Here is a 10,174-nt window from a genome sequence, read left to right on the forward strand (position 1 = left end):
GCAGTCCTTGGTTCGTGGTTGAGACCCTGGGAGCTCCGAGGGTACTAGTTAGTTCATGTTGTTGTTCAAAGGATTGCTATTATATGTAGCATTAAGTAGGAAACATTCAAATATAAGCTGACACGTTAATACCCAGAGATGAAATGATCTTCTATAGTTCAGATTTGAGTTTTATTAGGATGCTAAACATGGGTGTTATTTTTAACCCAGTTTTCACACTTTGTATACTGTCTCACTTCTCCCCCTTCAGCAAACCCTGAAAACTGAATTGTGTCCGTTTTTCACTGGGGCTAATGGGTCTTTCAAAGTACACTGTGGCTTTCATCAGAGCACATTCTGCTGCTAATCTGCAAGCTTTTGGAAACTGAACATATAGGAACTCAACCAGCATCCTGTCTGCTAACTGTGCATAATGGTTGTGTGCATAAGGTCTTCCCTCATCTTACAGTGGCACATGAAAGTCTCTTTTCCACCATGCAGCTCCTGAAAAGGACAGTCTCCAAGTTAGTAAAGTTTTCACTTCATTTTGATTGACATGGGCACAGAAGGACACAAAGCTTTAAACCTTGTAGACAAGAATCAGAGGATCCCCTGAGTGCCTCTGAATCCTAAAAACAGCCACCAATCAAGCCTTCTCACATTTAAGTTTTCTTTACCTAATCTAATTTTCTGCTGACTCTGAATTCCACAAATTTATAAGATTAAAAAAAATACATGCTTAATTTCACTTTATGTTCAGAATGTCAGAATTCTCTGAATTTTAACTTGAACTAAACAACATTGTTTTGTTTTATATTTATATTGACTAAATTTTTTCTTGTAGATATTAGAAAACATCTCTTTGGTTCAGTCACCTTCAGTTGACTGAAAATAATTTTTTACACTAAAGCCTCTGTGTGTGTGTGTGTGTGTTCTAAGGACACTTTTCATGGCTGGCTTTGCTGTACATAGTCCCTATGCTGGCCTAGCCTATGCAGTGCACGTTGAATACTAATGCTACCTGTCAATTCACTGTAAACAACCACATTGTGTTATGGGGCAAAATTACTAATAGAACTTATGGATCTTTGTATTACAGCATATTTTGCTGTATTTTACTACAATGAGTCTGTGTTCTTACAATGCAGAACATTTAAACAAAAACTCACGAGATAATATCCCCTGTTATTCACCCTTAGAATATCAGACCCATGACAAGTAGCTGTTTTCTAAGAGCTGAGTTAAATGTCCACATCGCCTGGCTTTTTACACAGTCTAGGACCAAACTGTACATTCACTTTCATGAATAGGCTACCACTACATTTAATCATGTTACATAGGACTTCGTGGAACACAGGACCCTTGGTGAGAGGCTGGGACTCAGTACAGAACTCATTATTTTATAATTTTTGCCAATCAGTCAACCTCAAGTGAGTCTGATATTTCAGAACACTTGCTGACATAACAGCTGATGCTGTTCTACATGAACTGGCCTCACTAGAGGGTTCAAAGTGCTTCAGGAAAGCAAGGTGATGAATAACAGACAAGACACTATTTTAAACAGACCAAGAATTATGGGTTTAAGGGCAAAGTGCTGACCTTAACGTTGGAAAATAGTCCCGAAAGTACTTTTTAAGTTGATATTTTTTTCTCTTTCTTTTTAGTTTTAGTCATTCTCAGCAGGAGGGTCAGTTCACAGTGACACACACCACTGCCCAGGGTGAAATTCCCCACCAGGTGGGTGGTCCAGACAAGCAGAAACATGTGCAAATACAGTCTGGTGTCATTTATCCCCATGGGGTACAGTCTCCTTGTCCACAATACTAGATGCTGCAACCAGAAACTGTGATAAAACTCACTGCACATGGTGTGGAAGTCAACTGCCTTCATGCAACACCCTTGAATAATACTGGTCTGAAATTGCTTTTCTTAAATACTGAATCCAGATTCACAGTTCAGCATAATATCTATCATTAAGAATTCTTTGTAGAGTGGGTGTTAACTAAACTATCATTTCCTTATATTTTGGTGATGTTTAACAAAGAACATTTGTCTGTGCAATGAACAGTATGTACCTAAGGATAACATAAAATTCAGGTTTTATATTCTCATAATATTCAGAGTAAAACACCAAATGAGGCATGTTTGAACAATTTTCACTCACTTATCATCTTTAAAGTTAATTATCTGTCTGTTTACCATGCTAGGATGAAGTTAACACAGAAAAAAAAATTCACTGTATTGAGTCACAGCTTTAGAAAAAAATCAAGTTAATGTAAGACACAAGAGTGACTCCTGAGAAAACAGAAAGTCACAGAATCATATCAACGAGGAAATGCATAGACAAATAAGTGTTATGTCCTTCAATCAAAGGCTTTCCGTGAAGCACCTTAGAATAATATCCTGAAAGCCCTGCCAAGGAGTCTGAATTAGTTGGTGTTCCACTTTCACTATGGTTGCTATGATCAAATATTTTGCAGAGAACAATATAGGAGAGGAAAGGGTTTGTTCATCTTACAATCCCAGGTCATATTCCAGTGTTGCAGTGAAGTCATGAGTCATATTCACTGTCAAGAGCAGAGAGAGAATAAACTCATGGATCCTTGCTTCATAACTCTCAGCTAGATTTCTTTCTCACACTGTTCAAGACTCCCATGCACAGGGGATGGTGCTGTCCACAATGGGCTGTTTATTCCCATATCAACTATGAACAAGACAGCCTCACACAGAAATGCTACTAGATCAACATGTTAAATAGATAATTCTTCAATCAAGTTGAGGTGACTTTAAGCCGTTGCAAGTTGACAATTAAAATTAACTATCAAAGGGACTGAATGAGTAGAGAGGGATGGCCAAACAGCAGGAATTGTGAGTGAGCCAGTACTATCTTCCACTTTGTCCAGCCAGGAATTCATTCCACCACTTTTGAAGATAACAGATGAAGGAATAGGTCTGATGCACTTCCTAGGTAAACACATTAAAGGCCACTGGAGTTGGTTTGTACCAATTATTTTCTCTTCTTTTCCTTCACTCAGCCTAAAATTTGAAAATAAAAAGTGAGTGCTTAGAAACTACCTTAAAAATGTGGCAATGGGAACTGACATCTGAGAGGAACAGAGTGATGTCCTAGATAAATTTGGGTAAAGTAGCCTAGAGCCCTCCAAAGCAGCTTGTGTATGGTTAGTACCTTTCCCATCCATTAATTTGTATCCCGTGTGTGTGTGTGTGTGTGTGTGTGTGTGTTTTCACATGTGTGGCACATGTGGAGTTCACAGGAGACATTTTTGATTCTTTAGAGTTGGTGCTATGCACAGTTGTGAGCTGCTTCATGTACAAGATGAGAACTAAATTCTGACCTCTGAGAGAGCATCAGGTGCTTTTAAACACAGCAAGCTCTTCAGCCTCATGTTCTTCACAATCAAAATGAACACTTAATTTACAGAAAATAAGACACCATGAACAATGGACTTGCTTAATGACTTTATAAGTAGAAAATGAGTATTTACAGCTAATGAAAAGGTTAAGGGAAAGTTGGTGACTGACTGTACAAGGGAACCTAATGGCTCAGTTAGATGAGAAAAATGAGTCATTCTTGGCTTGAGCTATATGTTAAAATCTGAATGTATATCAGTCAGCCATTCAAAGCTTTTAGTCATTGACTCTAATATATTTCCCAACCATTGCTATCAGCCAAACACATTCCAAGGCATATCAAAAGTAGTCTAGCTTCACAAACATCTTCAGAATTATCAAACTATATTTTTGTTCCTTATCAATTCCCAGCTTCTCTCCGTTCTACACCCTCTTTCCTCTGCCTGTCAACACTTTTCCTGTTTGTGAAGAACTGACTTCCTGCTATCTGTGGCTGCACTGGCCAATGCCTAGCCTGGTGCTTGTTCCTGCAGAGATTCCTTTCATAGACAACATATTTTTACATCTCAGTCACAAGTACCCAGAGGGAACACTGCATTCGAGTTTGTGATTGGTTCTTCTTTTGTGTTTTTGTAGGACATTGTATTTTCTAAGGGTAAATTATATCAAGGAAAAATAACTATGGCAATGATAACTATAAAATAAGTCCTTAGGAAATGTATTCTTCTGGGAGGATACAGTGGTCATCTACCCTAACACTACACAGAAGTTAGTAAATGTGTTAAACTCTGGGCCAACAAATTTGTTTCTCTACTGAAGTTGTGTACACACTAGGATGCTGAGGGGTGGGTTTCCAGTCTGAAATGTATATTTGAGTTCTGAGCACTGGACTCAGTGGGTGTGAATTTTGCTCATCAAGATGAGCTAACTCTGAATCAGAGACAGTCCATAAACCGGCAATACGTGGACTTACAGTAGAAGCACTGGGCACAGAACGTCATAGATAGATCACAGTGTGCATCAAGGAGTCACTAAAGCTTCCAGCGCATCACCACAACCTAGAAATACCAGGAAGAGTAGTCAGCCTTGGAGCCAGAAGGGAGAGCCAAGGCCCTCTTCACATTGTGAGTTTAGATCTCTGTCCTTGAGAATTTTAGACCAATGAGTCTCTTTACAAGCTTGTTATTTTACAAAGCCAGAACTGGTTCCACTTCTCATTGGTGAATGTTGCTGACAATTAGTAGTGGCTACTAGAAAAGCTTTCAGTCTCTCCTTGATGTGGAGCATGCTGGAGATGGCAAACTTGACAGAAATTCATATATGAAGTGTAAATCAAATGAAAAACAGCACTGTAATTCATGCATTCAGGTATACAGTGTGTGTGTGTATGAGCATGCATGTATGTGTGCATATGTGCATGTATACAGGCATTAGGAACTTGTGTTCCTAATCTGAATGGATTTCTTACCAATTTTATTTTTAAATTAGCATATAGTATTAGAATTCCTCATGACATTCCCACACATGCTGTGCTTCCCTTCATCCTCCTCCTCCTCTTCATCCCACAGATCCCAGCACCTGTAGCCTTCCATTCCCATTGACCACCTTTCTTCTTCTTTTATGTCTTAATTATTCTTAACCTCTTTACCCAGTTCAAAAAGATCTGTTCACCATTTCATGGCCCACATTTTAGTTTTATGACATCTATCTATATGTTCTTCCATGTAATTAAAGGTGTATATAAAAGCTAGGACCTGTGTATGAGCAAGAACATACAGTTTGTATCTATAGGAATTGAGATTACCTCATTTAATTTCATGATTTCTAAACCAATCTGTTTTTCTAAAGTTTCTTAATTTTTAAATTTATGAATGAATAATATTCCATTGTGTATATATAACACATCAACATTGTCCACTTTTCTATGGACATCTAGGATGATCCCACTTTTTGGATACTGTTGTAAACAATGAATTTGCAGGCATCTCTATGGGAGAGCATAACGTTCTTTGTGTGTGCCTGAGAGTATATAGCTGGTCATAGACAATTCTACCTTTAGTTTTAATAATAAGCTAACATACAAATTTCCATGTAACTGGATCAGTTTGCACTCCTTCTAGCAATGAATTTAAGGGTTGTCCTTTTCCTGTATCTTATGTATACAAGGATTTAAAGCCTGAGTTTCTCTCACAAATCACAGAACAAACAAATCACAGATTGTCCTTATGAACACAACTTTCTAAGATAGACTCTATAGCTTAATTTGCATCTAAGTGGCAGGACAGAAAACATCCAAACTGGACTATCTCAGGTTGACCCCACAGGGTGTGATTCACAAACCACCAGAGACAAAGAATCCACTGAGAGTTACAATAAAGTCAGTCAATGTACAAATGAACAGTTACTATTTTATGTATACCAGGGATACAAAATAGCACAATTAATTATGTGTGGCATTAATTGTCTAGGGATGCACACACAATGAAAATCTGGTTAGATGAAAAATTAAAAGCTTGAGGCCAAGCTCCAGATAAGGAAAAATTCCACATCTTCCCTTCTTGGCTGGGAAAGTTTACATTGTATTGTAACATTGTTTTCTGACTAATTACTGCTGTCTAAGTCAGCAGGAACACTAGCCATAAGATATCAGAAAAGACCACCCACTCCCCTCCCCTTCCACCAAGTTAAGACAGAAAACTCTGGGAATGAAATCCAAGAAATCAACTGAAAGTCTTGGCAACCAGAAAAGCTAGCAACTGGCACTGTGACTAGAGTACAAAGGGGGGACATCTTTCTCTCATTTTTGATTTCTGTTATCCTGTCTGGTCCAACATCAGTCCTGCAAATGTAATAAACTAACTCAGTCATCACTACTGCTGGAAATGAGTGTTTTAAAAGTCCCCTAATTCCAGTTTCATAGAAACTATGACTTTTTTTCTTTTATCTTATTTTATTTGTTGGGGGAAATAAAAACATTGTCTCATTTTCTAACTTTGTTCTGTTTTGCAGCCCAACTTATCCTGATACTCAGTGTGTATATTGGAATTTGAGCATAAAATCAGCAATGGCTTGAATTGCATGGGGTTAAGGAACATAGGTTATTTCAGATTATGACTCTAATTAGATAAAAATCACTAAGAAAATAAGTAATTTGGTAATGTCAGCTAAACTCACAAAAGCTCATATTCATTTTTAAGTCAAAGGTTGTGTGTATACTGGCAAGCCAAGATGAAGAATTGAGTCAATTATTTAGACAATTCAACTCTAAAATTGCTGCTATTTAGGGAGAAAGCATTTAGTTAATGGGGTCATGATTTATGTAAATAAACAGTCAGCATTGGCCAATCAGCAACCTTTTCCATTTTACTGGATGTACAAAGCACTTTCTTAATGATTTTCGTGGGAATGTGCTATGAGAAGCTTCCCTTATAATTAGCACCATCAATAGTTTTACAAGTCAAGCAAAATCAAGCAGAACATCTGAACACACACCTTTGCTTTGTGTATACCTGAAAACAATGAAAAGACCTCAACACATGGGGTTATTTTGCTTTCATAATACCTGTAGGGTCCTCCTCTTTTTAAAAGTCTCAATATGAGTCCTTGTTCCTCCATACATTTCTCAAAGTGAGTTATACAAAGCCTATAAAGAATGTGAGATTTCCTACTTGCCTAGATAAAGAATCAATATAACTACCTAATATAAAATAGTGCTATGTTGAACAACTATAGTCGTCCATTTTTTTAATGCATATGTGTGATGTGAATGCATGTTTGTATACATCTCCACATGTGTCTAAGGATGCCCATATGTGCAGGTACACACATGTGTTTATGCACACAGAGGCCAGTGGTTCCCACTGGGTATCTTGCTCAGTTACTCTTTTTCTTACATCATAATGTAGCATTTCTCACTGGAACCCAGAGCTTGACTATTCAGCTAATTTACCTGGTAGCTAGGCATTTGGTATAGCTGGCATTTTTGGCTTAAAGACACTTTGACCTAAAATGAAATAGAAATGGGTAAAATTTAATAAACCAATAGATACTAGATAAAGGAAATATGTATACCTGTGTTTTAAATAATCTGACAAGAGAATAAAAATCATACTATTACTTTTAAAAGATTCACTACTGTAGCGGGATTTTCTGAGTCCAATTAATTTAAGAATTAATACAAGAAGCCTGTGATTGGGCAGGGAAAAGGGAGGCAGAGCTAAGAGTTGGAGAGACAAGGAGCAATAGAGGAGAAGAGGAGGAGAAAATGGAGGATGAACAGGAAGATTCACATTCTACGTGGCTTTAAATAGCCACAGGTAGCTATACTATCATATAGGGATAGAATAATTGGGATAACTTGTCTAGTCTAGGTGGGCAGCTTGTTTCATTATCAATTGGCTCTGAAATTATCATGTGGGCATCTTGTGAAGTGAGAATTTATTTATATATAAATCTGACTGTTTAACTATAAGCTTCTAGAGTTATGATTTTACTGGATTACTGAAAATTGTGACAGCAAACTACAAGGTGGGTGGTCATTGCATGGAGCTGGTGTGGCAACGATCTGCCAAGAGAACTTGGTGAGTCAGGTGGAGATGTCTCTAGAGCTCGGGGCCAGAGAGTCTGCCAAGATGAGAATACCCCCCAGGGTGCCATATGACCCCACCAGTAGCACAGGAACTTGCTGGTCTTTTTTAATATTTCCCACACCACACTACTGCAAAAACATTCATGGAAAAAAAAAACAGGTTAAGGATCAGTTGGAGGAGACATGCCTAACCATTGAAGGACTTGAGGCCCCAAGGAGTGGGAAGGCCTGGTTGGAGGGAGGGAGTGCATCTTTTTGGAGACAGAGGAGGAGGAACAGAATGAAGAACTGTGGGAGGGAGGCCTGGGACAGGGCTAATGACTGGCCTATAAAAAGTACAGGTAATTAAAAAAAAGTTGCATGAAGATAATATGATAGAAACTATTTCTGTTTACTAGGGCTCAGTCTGTAGACTTGACTGACCTTAAGCTCATCATTTCCTGTTTACTGCCTCTGCAGCGCTGGGATTAGAGGTCTACACCCCTCCTTCTCCTTCAGCCATTTGGTTCTTTTTGGACTTTTTTTCTCTCTGTATATTTCATATTCCACTCAATTCACCAGCAGTTACTTAGAATAATGGCATTAGTATGCAAGTACAGTAGGTGACTTACTAAGACATCTTTCTTTTGTTGTGTTATTGTTGTTTTTGTTTTTCATTTTTTTTTTTAGGTAAATATTTTTTGTGCAATTCCCTGGAAATTTATTTTTCTTTAAAAATTTACAGCCATTTTCCTCATGAATGATGACATTTGTAAATGTTGAGTTAATGCTTTTATGTGAAGCTGCCTCCCACTTACCAAATACACTGGAATTACTGATGATCTATCTCACAAGGCTTATAAATATTTAAATGAAATCTCAAATGCAGCTGCTGTGTTTAGATTCTAACACTCAAAGAGAATTATTTATAACTATTGTGTTTTAATCTGCAGAATTTTATTTAGAAATCTATACAGAAAAATGGCCGCAGTTTGAAATTTTCAGATTTATTGTGTCATAAACACTAGGAAGGCCCTTCCAGAACAGTCTAGTGCATTTGGGGGATACACTACATTTACAAAGTAAGACGTTTTTCCTTAAATCCCTTCATGTATTAAGACACAGACTAATGGAGTGGAGAGAATGAAGATCCCGAGACACATAGAAAGGCAATTTTTCCCATCCCACAGAAATAAAAAATAGTTTGGGGTCACTAATATCTTAATGTTTTTGGTGATTTCATGAATTAGGATGTGAAGTACAGATCAGTATGAAAATAATACACTGCTCATAAATAATGTGGCTCAGTAAAAGACAAAAAGTGGCTATAATAGGGGATAACGCATAGTTTTTTGATAAATTCAATTACAAAATATAAATGAAAAAAATAGTGAAATTCAGCAATGTTGTAAGCAAAGAACTTAGTATATCTTTCAGGAATTGCTTTACACAGGCATTTGTGTCCTGTGTCCCATGGAGGCTTTAGTGTCTTTCACTAAATATGAAGAGGGCTTCTGTGTCCCAGCACCCTGTACCACAGCTATGTTAACTGCACGTGTGTTCCATCGCTGCAGTTTAAATGAAAAAAGAATGATAATTATTAAACAGACAGAACTTTATTCCATGACTCTCCTATTGAGAGTTCTCTAAATTATTTATGATTGGGTGAGTTTTGTGATTGGTGATCTGACCAATGGCAATTTTCCTTCTCTTCTGTTTTTGTGTAGGAGTTACTGTAAAATATAAGTGTCGACGCATCTTGACCAGAGATGCCCTTGCATTTTCACTTTGATCTTTTTGCTTAGTATATTGTTGAAGATTTATTGGAAATATAGTAGGTGGTTTGTTGTTCTTTGTTTGTTGTACTCAACCTGGATTTTAAGTAAGAGAGGATCTGAGCCCTTGCCTGGAGAGTTTATATAATTTTGGAGTTTTGCTCTGCTCAGTTTTAGAGTCTTTACATTTTGATTTTGGACTGAACAAATTCATTTGTCTGTCCTTGAATTCCATGACTTTATCATCTATCATCACAATTCTAAAGTTCATTCATTGAGTTTTCATTTTACAATATTGAATTTTTCAGCACCATGGTTTTCTTTTGATTTCATTTTGATGTGTTTTTCTACTTTCTATGTGATTTAAATAATTGTAATTAAATTAGATTGCTTATTACAACTTTCAAATTGCTTCCTGATTAATTCTGACCTTTGGCATATTTCTGGCTTCAATCTTGTTTCTTTTCTTTTTTTTTTTTTT

The 10,174-nt window shown here is 37.1% G+C and overlaps 1 long non-coding RNA gene across 1 annotated transcript in view; it reads left to right on the top strand.

Moving 5' to 3' along the window:
- Window positions 1-10,174, top strand: part of LOC116094811 — a 60,741-nt gene that overhangs the window by 1,935 nt on the left and 48,632 nt on the right. The gene's annotated exons all lie outside the window — the stretch shown is intronic.

Source organism: Mastomys coucha, unplaced genomic scaffold, assembly GCF_008632895.1.
Source record: "Mastomys coucha isolate ucsf_1 unplaced genomic scaffold, UCSF_Mcou_1 pScaffold17, whole genome shotgun sequence".
Taxonomy (NCBI): Eukaryota; Metazoa; Chordata; class Mammalia; order Rodentia; family Muridae; genus Mastomys; species Mastomys coucha.